The sequence below is a fragment of the Ambystoma mexicanum genome, chromosome 10, assembly GCF_040938575.1.
Source record: "Ambystoma mexicanum isolate Mex_15411 chromosome 10, UKY_AmexF1_1, whole genome shotgun sequence".
In the NCBI taxonomy this organism is placed as follows: Eukaryota; Metazoa; Chordata; class Amphibia; order Caudata; family Ambystomatidae; genus Ambystoma; species Ambystoma mexicanum.
This window is the reverse complement of record NC_090932.1, coordinates 84,615,252-84,633,104: the sequence shown is the minus strand read 5'-3', so window position 1 is coordinate 84,633,104 and position 17,853 is coordinate 84,615,252. Positions and strand designations below refer to the sequence as shown.

General features: G+C 48.0%; 2 long non-coding RNA genes across 3 annotated transcripts in view; one reads left to right on the top strand and one right to left on the bottom strand.

Moving 5' to 3' along the window:
- Positions 1-14,851, bottom strand: part of LOC138491178 (uncharacterized) — a 63,562-nt gene extending 48,711 nt beyond the window's left edge. Inside the window, exons 1-2 of the long non-coding RNA XR_011275972.1 lie at positions 14,680-14,851; positions 10,759-11,106 (exon numbers count right to left, since the gene is read on the bottom strand). This is a non-coding gene — a long non-coding RNA (uncharacterized lncRNA). The remainder of the gene's footprint in view (positions 1-10,758; positions 11,107-14,679) is intronic.
- The window catches only part of LOC138491179 (uncharacterized), a 60,211-nt gene that overhangs the window by 31,468 nt on the left and 10,890 nt on the right, over positions 1-17,853 (top strand). The gene's annotated exons all lie outside the window — the stretch shown is intronic.

Here is a 17,853-nt window from a genome sequence, read left to right as displayed (position 1 = left end):
CGCTCGGTGCCAGTGTTTTTTGCGGGCTGCCCAGGGTTGTTTTGCCTGGCTAACCGGGGCAGTCTTATGCTGATCTCTTCTCCCCCTCTTTGCTTCTGTTGGCGGGCTGTTGGTGTGGGCAATGTTCGGACTGGGGTATGGCCCCGTGCCTGCTCAGTTTCGTTGTTTGGGAGACTGATTCTACCGCCTGCAGCACTGACAAGGTAGTGGCGGAGGAGAAAGTAAATTATAGTTATTAGGCACCCGCTCCGCATTACGGGTGCGCCATGCGCTGGGCTCGGGGGAAGCGTAATATGGCTGGAGCCGCAGTCTGCTCCGTTGCCACACCGCTTCCACCCCAGGTACGTACTGTATTCTCCCAGGTTCTTCGTCTTCCAGTGGAGTCTCCAGCGGTATGCTGTGGTGAGTCTCCCTTGTCCGCACAGCGAGCTGTGCTGGCTCGCGGTCCCCGGCAGCGGATACTGGCTGTCAATACGCGCCGCCCCACGCTTGACGATGCGTGCGGAGGGGCGGAAAGTCAAATTGCATTCAGGTACGAGTCACCGGTTTCAGCGCCGTCCTCTCATACCCCGCGGGGGGTGGTTGCAGCTCACTGTGTGGCCCGGCCAGGGCCTAGGAGATACACGGCGGCCATTTTGTTTGTAGCAGCGTTTCAAAACGTGGCCTCGAACCAGAGTCGATGTTTCTCTTCCTCGTGTATGCGTTTTGTCCCCAAAATTTACCAGGATATAGAGTAGATCCTCCGCATTCCGTACGTTTGCTTATTTCTGGTCCATCTTGTCGAAATCAGGCAGGATGTTTCAGGATTATGTGCCGCTCGCGGAGCGTTGCAGATTCACATCCGCATCGTCTCGCAGCTGGCCACGCCCCCCTATAAGGATTCTTGAATCACTGAGTAGGTCAATGATAGATGGGTCCCCGCGGGTCAACTGTGGTAAGCCTAAGCCACATAAAGCAGAAAAGCATGAAAAAATTATCACAAAGGAATCATCCGCTCTTTCTGACTACATCACGAATCTAATGAAATACTCTTGAGAGGACATATGTCAATTGGGGACCATATATCTCGGACAGTCTGTACTTTCTCGATGAATGCCTATTGTAAGGAAAAGATAATGGGCCTCATTACCAGTCCGGCGGTAACCTGCTGGTTTTTCCGGCTTGGTTACCGCCGTACTCGTCTTACCATTCCGCCTCCGTGATTCCCGGAATTACCGGGGCATTACAACCCCGGTGACCCGGGAATTCCGGAGGCGGAATTCGGTAAATCCCCATTCCCATTGAGTCCCATAGGACTCAATGGGAATGGGGACCATGGAAACACCGGCACCATCTCGTGATGGTGCCGGTGTTTCCACGTCCGCCTGCAGGCGGGGGGTGTTAAACCCGCCAGGTCAGACCTGGCAATTTAATGGTACCGTAATTAGCACCTTCCCCATTCCCATTATGCCCTATGGGGCAAAAATGGGAATGGGGAAGGACAATGGTGGAAGGGGGAATTACCGCCCCGCCAACCTTGGAATGGGGCGGTAATTCTCCTTTCCGCCAAGGCGGTGCCAGTATTTTACCGGCAGCTAATAGCGCCATGGTTCTCCGCCATCCGTGTAATGAGGCCCACTGTCTCTCCCCTTGGTAAAATAGACCCTGGTTTGAGCTTTATCCTGACTGCCCCTATCCCTTTTCAGTAGACCCATGTCCTAAGGACCACTGTTCCATAAGACTCTGGGTACTTGCCCCAAGTCTTCCTCAAGAAATAGTGATGGTGTTTTTCCCAAAACGGCCATTCTCTGTGGCAGTTCTCTGTAATGTATTGTCACCCAGTATGTAATGCTTATGTCAAACACTACCTCGTAGTCTGATTGATCGTCCTGAAATAGTTCCTCGTCTGTCGCATCAGTCAACCTGTATATTTCCCCCACTGCAATCACTGTTCTCCATGATCATCCTGTGTCGTCAGTCCCATGCAATGCTATTCTCTCGTCTCTTACTATAACTGCCTTGAGTTCTATTGGGATTGTTAGAATGGATTTCTGAACTCTGCTCTAGTGAACAGACATTCAGGAGGCCACCCTTGTTTAGTGAAAAGGAACAGTTCTGCAAAGTTAGCCAGGGTGATTGAAGGTAGCTTGGAGAGCAGTCAAGGCTAAGTCTCAGGAGTAGTGGAGGTGATCTGAGATCTTGGATGAGCATACACAGTATGACACAAGAATTGCCCTTAGACAGGAGTATATCACAAATATACAATTTATTAGGCCTTTAACAAACACAGATGAGTAATGATGAACATGGTAATACTACTACTTAACAAACACTATATAAAACATATGTACAATCACTTTTCGGTCAATGCGGTAAAGTGCAGATTCCTGCCGAAACCTGTAGGTAGGGAAAGCACACACACTTTAACACAATGGTCACCTCCAGAAATGGGTATCCCGAACATAAGGAGTCCAACCCTACGAAGATTGGACGCTTGTGCTCAATGTTATGTTCATGTATAAATGGGCTTGTCGATGCGTAAAGCTCACATCGGACAAACCTCAACGGGAAGGAAAAGTTAAAGAGGACACTGGAGTGTGGAAAATTCAGTTCCAAGAGTCAGAGGTGGGTCTGCTATGGAGAACAAAGCCGTCCCCCACTCTCAGACGACTATAGGAAGCAAGAGCCAGCCAAGTCAAGACCAGGACCACAAGGGATCCTTTGTGCATTGTAATGTATTGGATGAACTAGGGGCCACCGATAAGTGGTATGATTAATCACCGCACTTAATTCACTCTGGGTTCAAACTTGGCAGGTTTGAAGAAGGTTGGCTGGTCTACGAAATCCCCTCCTTGGTTACGCTTCAAAGTGCACAGATGCTGCGGGTGCGGATGCGGGTCTGATTTGCATCAGGAGCTGTACCTCTCATCTCGAATGCAGGACAAAGATAACACTCATGCAGCTGGTCTAAGGACACTTGAATAAAGGTGGGAAAATTGCCAGGAGCGACCGCCACTGTCGTACAGTGATGCAGGAGCACCCAAGTCTTGCGGACTGACGCACCCATCTCTCTCGTGGCCCAAAGCAGTAGGGAGGACAAGATTTTGCAAGAAGGTGCCTTACAGTGCAAACTAGGGTTCTCCCAAAGCTTGAGCCGAAACTCGATGTAGCAATGTTCCAGCAGGTGTGCCAACGGACAAGCTAGCCAGTCCACTGGAGGGCCCTGGGACACAACCAAGAAGGCTTGTTGCAGGGCACCAAGGAGACGTTGAGCGTGATTGGTCCCACCACTCAAAAGGGTTGAAGTACCTTTGCAGGTCTTTGGAGATCAAGCACACAGCAGGGCTCTACTGGGACAACAGCGGGCTCAGGATGCCAAACCTTCTCTGTGCTGTTCCAGACGGTCCTTGGATCTGCTTCACTCCTCTGGATACTTGGCTCTGGGTAGAGGTCAATTCAGATGTAAAAGTGATATGCAGGTCTGCACTCAGAGCCCCTGCTCATATCCTAAAGTCCAGTGAGTGCTTGCACCCCAGCTAGCCAATGAGTAGATCTGCCCAACTCATGCATGCTAGCAGTGGCCCAATCAGGGACCACTGCAGCTCCTATGCTCTTGTGCACACCGGACATCCTGGCACCAGGAGTGTGCATTGGGACAAGACAGTCCCAGCCCACTTCCTGGGTACCTACACACGTGACATGAATTAGCCCTCGAAAAGTGCCGGTTTTCGGGGGTGAATGCATCCCCAAATAAGTTCTCCCCGGGTCAAAAAGAGCAAGGGGACGGCCAAAGGACAAAATGGCAAAACAAGAAGACAAACGACCTTGTGGCATGCCCATGAAGGACACTAGCCACAGTCATGAGCCAAACGTGGTAAATGTGGTATGGCTCAGTATAAATTAATTAAAATACACAAAAGATTCTACTGGCACCAGTCTACTGCTAGGCACATTGTCGAGTTACCAAAAAATCCTTAAAGGATCTCTAGGGCCCGAAAACGCAAGGAACCCAGTGCACAGTGGAGTAATGTGCTTTGCACACTGAATTACAGTTGCCAAAAGTGGCATCAAAATCATAAGACTAAGGGAAACAATGTTTCCCAGTACTCACTGTCAGAAGGACAAATCAGTTTCCCCAGAACGATGAGCAAAAGCTCAGTGGAGCGCAGCTGAAGGCTGCACTCCACTGGCAGAAAGTCAGGACAGGAGGCTGAAACAAAAGCAAAAAGTTGTGGGGTCCACAAATATAGAGGTAAAACAGCAGTAAGTGAAATGTTACCTCACACTCGCCCTCCCAGACAAGGGACAGGGGGAATTAATTCACCCCTGGACGAGCCTCATGTTCAGGTCGGTTAAACATTCTGGACAACCCATCAGCATTGCTATGTTGGACACCTGGCCTGTGCTCAACAGTGAAGTCAACGCCTTGGAGGCTAATGGACCACCTGAGCAACTTAGGATTCTCTCCCTTCATGCTCAACAGCCACTTTAGGAGCTTATGGTCAGTCTGCACAGTGAAGTGGATCCCATGGACGTAAGGCTTCAGCTTCCTTAGGGCCCACACAATAGAAAAATCTTCTTTTTCAACAGTAGACCATCTGAGCTCTCTGTCCTTAAGCTGATGGCTGATGAAACCAATAGGATGTTCCCTGCCTTTTTCATCTAACTGTGATAGGACTGCACCTATACTAGTGTCAGAGGCATCTGCCTGCACAATAAAAGATTTCTGATGGTCAGGAGCCCAGGGGTCTGGCACAAGTAGTCCTTTAAGCCTTGAAAGGCATTCTCGCACTCCCCAGACCAAGAGACTTTCTTGGGTTTCTTTGGAGTAGTGAGGGCAGTCAGGGGGTAGCTACAGTACCATAGTCTACCATGAAATTCCTGTAGCAACCAGTGAGGCCCAGGAAAGCTCTCACTTGTGTTTGGGTTGTGGGCGTAGACCAGTCTTGTACTACTTCTACTTTACTGGGAAGAGTCTGTATCCTAACTCCACCAACTTATGCCCAAGGTAAACCACTGAACCCTGACTAATTTAATACTTGCTGGTCTTTATGGTCAGGTGGGCCTTTGGAAGGGCCTGTAACACAATCCCAAGGTGTTTTACATGTTCCTACCATGTGGGGCTGAAAACTGCTATATCATCCAGATGTGCAATGCATAATTCATCCAACCCATTCAGAACATGGTTAACCCACCTCTGAAATGAGGCAGGTGCATTCTTCAATCCAAATAGCATTACCCTGAACTGGTAAAGCCCTTATGGAGTTGAAAATGCTGTCTTCTTTTGGCACATTCTGTCAGGGATATTTGCCAATACCCTGCATTGAGATCAAAGGTGCCCAGGTACTTTTCAGCATGTAGCTTGTCTACCAATTCATCTGTTCTTGTTATGGGGTGAGCATCTGTCTTGGTGACAGTATTCAGAGCATTTTAATGCACACAGAACCTCAACTCAGTGGTACCTGTCTTCGGCACCAGAACCACCGGACTGGACCATGGACTACTGGAGGGATCAGTCACCCCTAGATCCAAAATCTTGTTGACCTCATACTTGATGTGGGTCCTAACTTTGGTGATATCCTATAGCTCCTACTTTTGGTAGGCACACTATCGCCAGTGTCAGTGCCATGTTTGCACCAAGGTGTCAAACCTGGAGTGAGTGAGAACAAGGGGGAGAATTGCCTCAACAACCTTCTCACCTCACCTTGCTGCTTAGGGGCCAATTAGACACCCTCAATGGAGCCATCTGATGGACTGCCTTGGAACAGGTCAGGGAGGGGTTCAAATTCCTCTTCCTCAACATCTGATACCAAGAGCAGAGCAGCCATTTCCACCCTAGGGATGAATGTTTTCAGTCTATTTACTTGGAACACCATTGGGGCTTGGCCAGGCCTTCCAAGTTCCACTAAATAGTTTACATCACCAAGCTGCTCCACAACTTTGTAAGGGCCTGACCACATATCCCGCAGGGCTCCAGGCCTTATGAGATTCATGATCAGGACTTCTTGACGAAGGGGAAAGTGAACAAGGAAAACCTTCGGCTCATACCAATGCTTACCAAGGCATAACCAGCCTTCAACTTGTCACTGGCCTGAGCCTTAGGTGAGGCCTTCATCCTAGCACATAGTCCACTACATTGGCAGTAATAGTGACAGTGGTGATCACCCACCCCTCCATGACAATAGCCAAGGGTCCCCTGATAGGGTGACCAAAAAGAAGTTCAAAGGGACTGAAACCAGTCCCTTGCTGAGGGACTTTTCTGTAGGCAAAGAGTAAGAATGGTAAAATGAGATCTCACGTTCTCCTCTGGGGCTCCTTAAGAGTTCCTATCATGCTTTTAAGAGTTGTATTAAACCACTCTACTAAGCCATTTGTCTGTGGATGATAATCTGGTGAAAACATATCGGAGACTCCACACTCCTTCCACATGGCTTGCATGTACCTGGACATGAAGTTGCTGCCTCTGTCAGACACAACTTCTTTACGGAAGCCAACCCTAGTGAATATGCCAAGTAATGCCTTTGTAACTGACCTGGCAGTTACATTTTTCAGTGGAATGGCTTCAGGATATCTGTTTGCATGTTCAACTACCACCAGAATAAACCTGCTGCCAGAGGATGTTGGAGGGTCATGGGGACCAACAATGTCAATCCCTACCCTCTCAAATAGTATGCCCACTACTGGGAGTTGTACCAATGGATCCTGAATTGTTGTGCCACTTTTACCACACATTTGGCAGGTAGCACAGCTTCTGCAGTGGCATTCTACCTGGACCCCTTCTTGGGCCAGTAAAAGTGCATGTATAACCTCTCCTTAGTCTTCTTTATACCAAGATGACCTGCAAGGGGGACCTCTTGTGCCAACTGCAGGAGGAAGGGTCTCACGTGAAGGAGAACCACCAACCTCAGATGGGCTCCTTCACTGGACTCTGTGGGCTCCCTACATAGCAGCCCACGTTCCAAATAAATTCTATGTTTCCCATGGGCACCACATTGGCGCTTACTAAATTTGTGGCTCTATAAAAGTTAATAAAAATACACAAACAGTTTCTGCTGCCACCAGTCTCCTCCTAGGCACATTTTCCACTTACCAAAACATCCTTATGGGATGTCTAGGATCCGGAAATGCAAGGACCCCAGTGCACGGTACAGTAATGTACTTTACACACTGAATTACAGTTGCCAAAAGTGTCAACAAAGTTATAAAACTAAGGGAACCCAGTACTGACTGTCAGAAGTACAAGTCAGTTTACCCAGAATGATGAGCGAAAGCCCAGTGGAGCGCTGCTGAAGGCTGTGCTCCACTAGCAGAAAGTCATATCAGGAGGCTGAAATAAAAGAAACATTTTTGGGGGGTCTACAAATATAGAGGTAAAACCGCAATTAGTGACATTTTACCTAACAGGGATCAATTTTCCTTCCTGTTCATCTAAGGGAAACTCAGATCTAAATTAGAACTCGTTGGGTATGCGCAACTGCCTGCTCTGTATCCCTGGGAGCCATGCTATCAATACTTCCACTCCATATTGAAACAACTCAATGTCTACCGGCACCCCCGTCTGTACCGTCTGCCCGCAATATGCCCGAATGAGTGCCCTCATGTTCATGTAATGAATTCCTAGTGTTGAGCCTCCACCTGCTATTGGCGGTCTGTTCTGCGTATGCTTAGTAAGTACTCCCTCCCCACTCGTTAGCATTGCCCCTTCCGTTGTGTACTTGAATAATTTTGTCTGCACTAACTTAATTTCTTCCTGTTTTCTTTCCTCGTGCTTCTTTCTCGCATTCTCTTGCATTAGACCACAGTAGTGAACTATGGTTAACTAAATTTATGATGGATTAGCCTCCATCCGCACTAGCTTCTTAAGCTGTTTTTGCACCTGCTTGGGCAACCCTTAACATAATATGTGGTAAAATAACCCTACTGTTTTGTCCCATGGCTCTCTCATCTCAAGATGCCATCGCTCTTGAATCTCTTGAATATATTGAAGTGGGTCTTCATCCTCACACATTTTGCATGCCATAATTGCACTTATATCTGAGGGGTCAGGGTATTGCACCCTTAGAGCTTGCCATAAGGGCACTGGGCAGTTATTGGATGGCACGTCATTGTGTGCTGGTGTTCTGTGCAGTTACTCTGGGATATCCTGCCCTTTTCTATACATTATCTGCTACCTCCCCAAGAATGGCTGAAAGTAAACTCTTCATGCCACCTACCGCTAATGTTGTCCCTGCTGTCAGTCTTTCAAGCTCATAAATCCATTTCCCAGCCCCAGCAGTCAATGGTGGTAGCTTGCATCTTAAATTGTCATTGTCCATTTGTTGCCATGGATAAACTAAGTCCGCCCACCACCCTTCTCCAATAATGGGAACTATGTCAATCTTGTCCCTCCACCCTGCCTCCCCATGTCTTTAGTGGTGGTGAACACCCTTGCCATCTCAGTCCATTTCCATCCTGGCAGGGCCCTAAGCCTCTGTGCATACGGAGTGATATTGTCCATGCTGCGTGATCCACCCATAGAATGTGGCAGTCGCCCTCCGATGTCCTCCTCTCCTCTGTCCATGTCTTCTTCGCCTCCCCATACTATGTCTTTATCAGGGCTTGCTTCCCTGAAGCTGCAAGAGGGTCTACCCTCTTCATCATCCTCACTCACCTGTGGATCCTCGTCTGATCCCATGTTCCCGATACTACTGTCACTGACCCCTTCCTCGTAGCTAAGCCTCCTTAACATTGGGTCTTCCCTCTGCTTTCCCTTTGCTCGATCTGTACTCCCATGTTCCCCCCTCACTGAGGGTCTAGCAGCACTCCTATCTGCCCATAGGGCATCCGTGCTGTTTCCCCAACCTTCTTCATATCCCTTCGCTATCCGCATCATCTAAACGTGCAAAGTCCTTCTTAATCTACACCGCCCTCAAAGAGCTTCTCTCTCTGCTCCCGTCTCTGTCCTGCTCGCATCTCTACTACTCTTCTTTCCTACTCTGGAGTTCTTTAACGAGCCGCTCGACTTCTAACCCCCTTTTCTCTTTCTCTATTTGCAATGGCTTTTCCCGCTCTTCTTCCGCTTTCCTCCTTGCTATGCCCTCTAGCTCTCTCTGTTCTTTTTTCTCCTTTTCTATTATTTCTTGTGCTTGTTCTCGTACCCTCTCTTTTTACAACCTTTCACTTTCTTCCTTCTCTTCCCTTTCCCTTCTATGTACTTCCTCCAACATCTCCACCCATTCTTCAGCTTCCTCCTCCATGTCTTTACTACTAGGTAGTTCCTTTCCCACATGCCCTATCTCACTTGTGTCTTTCCCATCCAGTTTGAGCAACATCTGTCCACTTACCCATTCATTCGGAACTATCAATTCTTGGCCATCACTAAGCCCTGTCTTCCTAAAGTAATTCTCCTTGAGCTTCGCTTGCAGCTCGCTGCACTCCTTACATTTGCTGCTGATATCTGGCGTTACCTTACCTTACTTGCTTTGTGCAACTAAGTGCATCTCCGCCACTATACGCTGGAGTTGCGAAAGTGAGATTAGTGTATCCCGCTGCTGATTTTAACTCCTTTATGGGGTAAAATCCCTTAGTTTCTGTTGCTGCATCTACGTCTGTGGTTTGAGGAGGGGGGGGAGCCGAGGGCCATTCAGCCTTCCATATCCCGTTGACTCAGCATCCAATGGCACTGGATCGTGTCCCCTTTCTCCTCCTGAAACATTTTCCATGAATCTAATATGGCCAGTCGCTTGCTTCATTTGTTCCCCTTATGGGCTGCATTGAATTGCGAGAAGTGGAGAATTGCTGCTGCACACATCTGGAAAAGCTTCCATCTTCGGACCATGGCTTTGCCAACTTTCCCACTGTACCGCAAGTCCATTCCGCGCTATACTCGCGTATTTTGTCTTGATACCGCGGGAGGGATTTGCATATGTCTTGGAGGGGTGTATCCCTCATTTTGTAACCTTATTTAACACTTGTCAATACTTACTTGACCTCAAATTGGGATTTCGACACATCCAATTTTACCTAGCAATTTTGCAATTCACAATCTCAATACTGTCTCTCAAATACCATGTATTCAAATCATAACAGTGAAATCTTTTCCTTTGCCTCTCCGGCTCACCACCATCACTGTGGGCATGCTCCGTGCAGCGCCCCACTGCAGCCCTTTGCCCAGAAGGCTCAAATCAAAACTCCACTTGTGCGCTTCTCAAGCTTCATCCCAATGGCCTAACACTAGATCTCAAACTCAATCAACAGTCTAACCACTGAATCCACCACTTCCAGTGCACCTCAAGTCCTATCAAACAACCTCGCCGGTGATGTCACCAATACCTCAGAGGAAAAATTCTCGATGCCTGATACTTCAACATATATCTCCGCTTATAAACTCCGAAAACACAAAAACAAACATGACTTAGCACATACACGGCCATCTTCCTTCCTCACTAACCGGGTAAACCATTAAATCAAGTGATCCCTCTTCTATAGTGTCGCCATATAGGAATACATCTCAGAGAGATACATTAGGAAACCACCTTCCGTGATATAAGCTAGCTTCTCCTCTAACACCTATAGACATGTAAACAATACATAATCATCCATGAACCAAGCTAAATTGCCTAACTCACAGGGAAACCGTTATTATCTTTATAATTTTTTTCAAAGCTGGCCGTCTAAGCTGACCGGCCAAACTGACCGCCTAAAGAACGGGTAATCCTTACACAGAACAAAAACCACAACACAAAACATTGGAATATTTCCTCTACCCCCCATTTTTCATATAGCTGAGTCTATACTTACACTCCGTGGTTCACTGAAGCCCCTCAGACATCGACTCTCCCACAACCTGCCACTCTGCCATCCGGTCTGCTAGGCGTCCCATAGGGACGCGGGCAAGAATTTCCTCCAAAGATGGTTTCTCTTGACCTCTTCTCTTTTTGGCCATGTGTGGTTTTTGGCGTCGGTTTCCGCAGGTCACCGTGCAGCCCATCCGGCATGCGACGGGATGAGGCGGCTTACTGTCGAAAGGTCTTAGCGACCATCCTCTGCTACCACTTGTTGTAGCGGCGGGGCTCTATAGCAGCATATTCATCAATACTGTGCAGGCAGATCACGTTCAGTGTTAATGCACAGGTTGGGTTGGTTGATCTACACCGTAAAACAGATCAGATTCAGTGTTAATGTTCAGGAAGAATAGACTCAGCACTAAGGTACAGGTTGAGTAGATTCATCAATACTGTGCAGGCAGATCACATTCAGTGCTACTGTGTAGGTAGGGTAGATTCATCTATACTGTAAGGCAGAAGAGAGTTTGTGTTATTGTACAGGTGTAGTAGATTCAGCACTAATGCACAGGTTGCGCAGATTAATCTATACTGTACGACAGATCACATTCAGTGTTAATGCACAGGTAGAGTAGATTGATCTATACTGTAAGGCAGATCACATTCAGTGTTAATGCACAGGTAGAGTAGATTGATCTATACTGTAAGACAGATCACATTCAGTGTTAATGCACAGGTAGAGTAGATTGATCTATACTGTAAGTCAGATCACATTCAGTGTTAATGCACAGGTAGAGTAGATTGATCTATACTGTAAGGCAGATCAGATTCAGTGTTAATGCGCAGGTTGTGCACATCAATCTATACTGTAAAGCATATCACATTCAGTGTTAATGCACAGGTAGAGTAGATTGATCTATACTGTAAGGCAGATCACATTCAGTGTTAATGCACAGGTAGAGTAGATTGATTTATACTGTCAGGCAGATCAGATTCAGTGTTAATGCTCAGGGAGATTAGACTCGGCACTAAGGCACAGGTTGAGTAGATTGATCTATACTGCTAAGGCAGATCACATTCAGTGTTAATGCACAGGTACAGTAGATTGATCTATACTGTAAGGCAGATCAGATTCAGTGTTAATGCACAGGTTGTGCAGATTAATCTAAACTGTAAGGCATATCACATTCAGTGTTAATGCACAGGTAGAGTAGATTGATCTATACTGTAAGGCAGATCACATTCAGTGTTAATGCACAGGTAGAGTAGATTGATCTATACTGTAAGGCAGATCACATTCAGTGTTAATGCACAAGTAGAGTAGATTGATCTATACTGTAAGGCAGATCAGATTCAGTGTTAATGCACAGGTTGTGCACATCAATCTATACTGTAAGGCATATCACATTCAGTGTTAATGCACAGGTAGAGTAGATTGATCTATACTGTAAGGCAGATCACATTCAGTGTTAATGCACAGGTAGAGTAGATTGATCTATACTGTCAGGCAGATCAGATTCAGTGTTAATGCTCAGGGAGATTAGACTCAGCACTAAGGCACAGGTTGAGTAGATTGATCTATACTGCTAAGGCAGATCACATTCAGTGTTAATGCACATGTAGAGTAGATTGATCTATACTGTAAGGCAGATCAGATTCAGTGTTAATGCACAGGTTGTGCAGATTAATCTATACTGTAAGGCATATCACATTCAGTGTTAATGCACAGGTAGAGTAGATTGATCTATACTGTAAGGCAGATCACATTCAGTGTTAATGCACAGGTAGATTAGATTGATCTATACTGTAAGGCAGATCACATTCAGTGTTAATGCACAGGTTGTGCAGATTAATCTATACTGTAAGGCATATCACATTCAGTGTTAATGCACAGGTAGAGTAGATTGATCTATACTGTAAGGCAGATCACATTCAGTGTTAATGCACAGGTAGAGTAGATTGATCTGTACTGTCAGGCAGATCAGATTCAGTGTTAATGCTCAGGGAGATTAGACTCAGCACTAAGGCACAGGTTGAGTAGATTGATCTATACTGTCAGGCAGATCACATTCAGTGTTAATGCACAGGTAGAGTAGATTGATCTATACTGTAAGGCAGATCACATTCAGTGTTAATGCACAGGTAGAGTAGATTGATCTATACTGTAAGGCAGATCACATTCAGTGTTAATGCACAGGTTGTGCAGATTAATCTATACTGTAAGGCATATCACATTCAGTGTTAATGCACAGGTAGAGTAGATTGATCTATACTGTAAGGCAGATCACATTCAGTGTTAATGCACAGGTAGAGTAGATTGATCTGTACTGTCAGGCAGATCAGATTCAGTGTTAATGCTCAGGGAGATTAGACTCAGCACTAAGGCACAGGTTGAGTAGATTGATCTATACTGTCAGGCAGATCACATTCAGTGTTAATGCACAGGTAGAGTAGATTGATCTATACTGTCAGGCAGATCAGATTCAGTGTTAATGCTCAGGGAGATTAGACTCAGCACTAAGGCACAGGTTGAGTAGATTGATCTATACTGCTAAGGCAGATCACATTCAGTGTTAATGCACAGGTAGAGTAGATTGATCTATACTGTCAGGCAGATCAGATTCAGTGTTAATGCTCAGGGAGATTAGACTCAGCACTAAGGCACAGGTTGAGTAGATTGATCTATACTGCTAAGGCAGATCACATTCAGTGTTAATGCACAGGTAGAGTAGATTGATCTATACTGTAAGGCAGATCAGATTCAGTGTTAATGCACAGGTTGTGCAGATTAATCTATACTGTAAGGCATATCACATTCAGTGTTAATGCACAGGTAGAGTAGATTGATCTATACTGTAAGGCAGATCACATTCAGTGTTAATGCACAGGTAGAGTAGATTGATCTATACTGTAAGGCAGATCACATTCAGTGTTAATGCACAGGTTGTGCAGATTAATCTATACTGTAAGGCATATCACATTCAGTGTTAATGCACAGGTAGAGTAGATTGATCTATACTGTAAGGCAGATCACATTCAGTGTTAATGCACAGGTAGAGTAGATTGATCTGTACTGTCAGGCAGATCAGATTCAGTGTTAATGCTCAGGGAGATTAGACTCAGCATTAAGGCACAGGTTGAATAGATTGATCTATACTGTCAGGCAGATCACATTCAGTGTTAATGCACAGGTAGAGTAGATTGATCTATACTGTCAGGCAGATCAGATTCAGTGTTAATGCTCAGTGATATTAGATTAAGCTCTAATGCACAAGTAGAGAGATTCAATAATAGCATACAGACAAATCAGAGTCAGTGTACTGCAAAGACAGATTAGATTTAGCACTGATGCAGAGGTAGAGCACAGCCAGCATTATTGTATATGTAGATAAGATTCATTTTCACAGAATAGGTGGATTCAGTTCAGCACCACTGTACAGTGTGATTATACTAAACTTTAGCGTACTGTAAGATTAAATTCAGCATTTCTGTACAGGCAGACTAACTTCTGGTCTACAGTACCGGTAGATTAGATCCTGTATAGCTGCAAATGTAGAGTAGATTTAGTATTACTGTACAGGCTGATCAACCTCTGGTCTACAGTACTGGTAGATTAGATCCTGCATTACTGCAAATGTATAGTAGATTCAGTATTACTGTACAGGCTGATTAACTACTGGTCTACAGTACTGGTAGATTAGGTTCTGCATTACTGCAAATGTAGAGTAGATTTAGTATTACTGTACAGGCTGATCAACCTCTGGTCTACAGTACTGGTAGATTAGATCCTGCATTACTGCAAATGTATAGTAGATTCAGTATTACTGTACAGGCTGATTAACTACTGGTCTACAGTACTGGTAGATTAGATCCTGCATTACTGCAAATGTATAGTAGATTCAGTATTACTGTACAGGCTGATCAAATGGAGTATTACCGTTCAGGTTCATCAGTTGTGTTCCCTGTGCAGGCGCGAGTCTGCGACCAGAGACTGTCTGAACTCCGCCTATCACAGGTGCCTGCAAAGCCGTTGATCCTGCAAGTTTTGTGCACAGGGTGTATTTCTTCAACCTGCAGATTACGTTTCTGCATAACTTTTATCACCTGCATCCCACTCCCACCTGCCCAACCCCATCCGAGCCCCCTCCCACCTCCTGGGCCTCTGACCGCCTGCATCGAGTTTCCTTGGGTGAGCTGGCAGATTCCAGGCCCACGCCCACCATAGCACCACGCCTCCCCTTACCGACTAGGGTGGGGTTAGGACTGAAAAGAAATGTATCTATTAAGGTCAGGGCCCCTCCCCTCCTGCGGTCTCAGGGGTGGGGGAGGGGAGATGACTGGAAAGGTGGATAGCGAGAAGAGGAAGAGTTAACAGATGCTGGGTTGAGTAGCAGAAAAACAACCTCCTCAGTCAAACTCGGAAAGAGGAGGGGCTGGGTGGGGTTGGGTTGGCTTAGTCCTTACTGCAGCGCTCTTGGAGGTCTAGTACAGCACGGAAGCACTCCTGCAAAACTCCATATCACTGTATTGGAGCAGTGAAGGTTCTCACAAAAGACATGTGCTTGTAGTCATTGTCTATCTCCTATTATTCTTGCTTAACATAATCTAGCAAAAACATAAGCTGCACCGACTCTCTTTTCTCTCTTCTGCGTGGAAGAAAAATAGATCTCCCCACTCGCCTGATTCTCTCCCTTTGCTCCGGCCCACAATGCTCCCACGCGCTTCATGCTCCCACTTTGCTCTGGCCCACAACGCTACCCACTTGCCTCATGCTCTCCCTTTTCTCTGACCCACAGGACTCCCCAATCGCCTCATGCTCTTCCTTTGCTCCGGCCCACAGCACTCCACACTCGCCTCATGCTCTCCCTTTGCCCTGGTCCACAGCGCTCCACACTCGCCTCATGCTTTCCCATTGCTCTGGCCACAATGCACCCAACTCACCTAATACTCTACCTTTGCTCTGGCCCACAGGGCTCCCCACTCACTTCATGCTCTCCCTTTGTGACAGCCCAGAGTGCTCCCCACTCACCTCATGCTCTCCCTTTGTGCCATTCCACAATGCTCATGAGTTGCCTCATGCTCTCCCTTTGCTCCGGCCCACAGTGCTCCCCACTCTCCTCATGCTCTCCCTTTGCTCTGTCCCACAGGGCTCCCCCCTCGCCTAATGTTCTCCCTTTTCTCTGACCCACAGGACTCCCCACTCACCTCATGCTCTCGCTTTGATCCGGCACACAGCGCTCCCCACTCGCCTCATGCTCTCCCTTTGCTCCAGCCCACAGGGCTTCCCACTTACCTCATGCTCTACCTTTGTTCCGGCCTACAGAGCTTCCCACTCGTTTTATGCTCTACCTTTGCTCCGGCCCACAGCACTCCTCACTCCCCTCATGCTCTCCCTTTGCTCTAGGCCCACCGCACTTCCTACTCACCCCATGCTCTCCCTTTGCTCCGGCCAACATCACTTGCTACTCGCCTCGTGCTCTCCTTATGCCTGGGCCCACAGTGCTCCCCACTCGCCTCATGCTCTCCCTTTGCTCCAGCACACAGTGCTCCCCACTCTCCTCATGCTCGCCCTTTGCTCTGTCCCACAGGGCTCCCCCTCGCCTAATGTTCTCCCTTTTCTCTGACCCACAGGACTCCCCACTCACCTCATGCTCTCGCTTTGCTCCGGCCCACAGTGCTCCCCACTTACCTCATGCTCTGCCTTTGCTCCAGCCCATAGCGCTCCCAACTCGCCTCATGCTCTCCCATTGCTCCAGCCGCAATGCTCCCAACTCACCTAATACTCTACTTTTGCTCTGGCCCACAGCACTCCCCACCCACCTCATGCTCTCCCTTTGTGCCAGCCCACAGTGCTCCCCACTTGCCTCATGCTCTCCCTTTGCTCTGACGCGCAGGGCTTCCCACTTACCTCATGCTCTACCTTTGTTCTGGGCCACAGAGCTCCCCACTCGCTTTATACTCTACCTTTGCTCCGGCCCACAGCACTCCCCACTCCCCTCATGCTCTCCCTTTGCTCTGGGCCCACAACACTTCCTACTCACCTCAGGCTCTCCCTTTGCTCCGGCCCACATCACTTGCCACTCGCCTCGTGCTCTCCTTATGCCCGGGCCCACAGTGCTCCCCACTCGCCTCATGCTCTCCCTTTGCTCCAGCTCACAGGGCTTCCCACTTACCTCATGCTCTACCTTTGTTCCGGCCCACAGAGCTCCCCACTCGCTTTATGCTCTATCTTTGCTCCAGCCCACAGCACTCCCCACTCCCCTCATGCTCTCCCTTTGCTCCGGGCCCACAGCACTTCCTACTCACCTCCTGCTCTCCCTTTGCTCCAGGCCACATCACTTGCCACTCGCCTCGTGCTCTCCTTATGCCCGGGTCCACAGTGCTCCCCACTCGCCTCATGCTCTCCCTGTGCTCCAGCCCACAGTGCTCCCCACTCTCCTCATGCTCTACCTTTGTTCCGGCCCACAGAGCTCCCCACTCGCTTTATGCTCTACCTTTGCTCCAGCCCACAGCACTCCCCACTCCCCTTATGCTCTCCCTTTGCTCCGGGCCCACAACACTTCCTACTCACCTCCTGCTCTCCCTTTGCTCTGGCCCACATCACTTGCCACTCGCCTCGTGCTCTCCTTATGCCCGGGCCCACAGTGCTCCCCACTCGCCTCATGCTCTCCCTTTGCTCCAGCCCACAGTGCTCCCCACTCTCCTCATGCTCTCCCTTTGCTCTGTCCCACAGGGCTCCCCCCTCGCCCAATGTTCTCATTTTCTCTGACCCACAGGACTCCCCACTCGCCTCATGCTCTTGCTTTGTTCCAGCCCACAGCGCTCCCCACTCGCCTCATGCTCTCTCATTGCTCCAGCCACAATGCTCCCAACTCACCTAATACTCTACTATTGCTCTGGCCCAGAGCACTCCCTACCCACCTCATGCTCTCCCTTTGTGCCAGCCCACAGTGCTCCCCACTTGCCTCATGCTCTCCCTTTGCTCTGACGCACAGTGCTCCCCACTCTCCTCATGCTCTACCTTTGTTCCGGCCCACAGAGCTCCCCACTCGCTTTATGCTCTACCTTTGCTCCAGCCCACAGCACTCCCCACTCCCCTTATGCTCTCCCT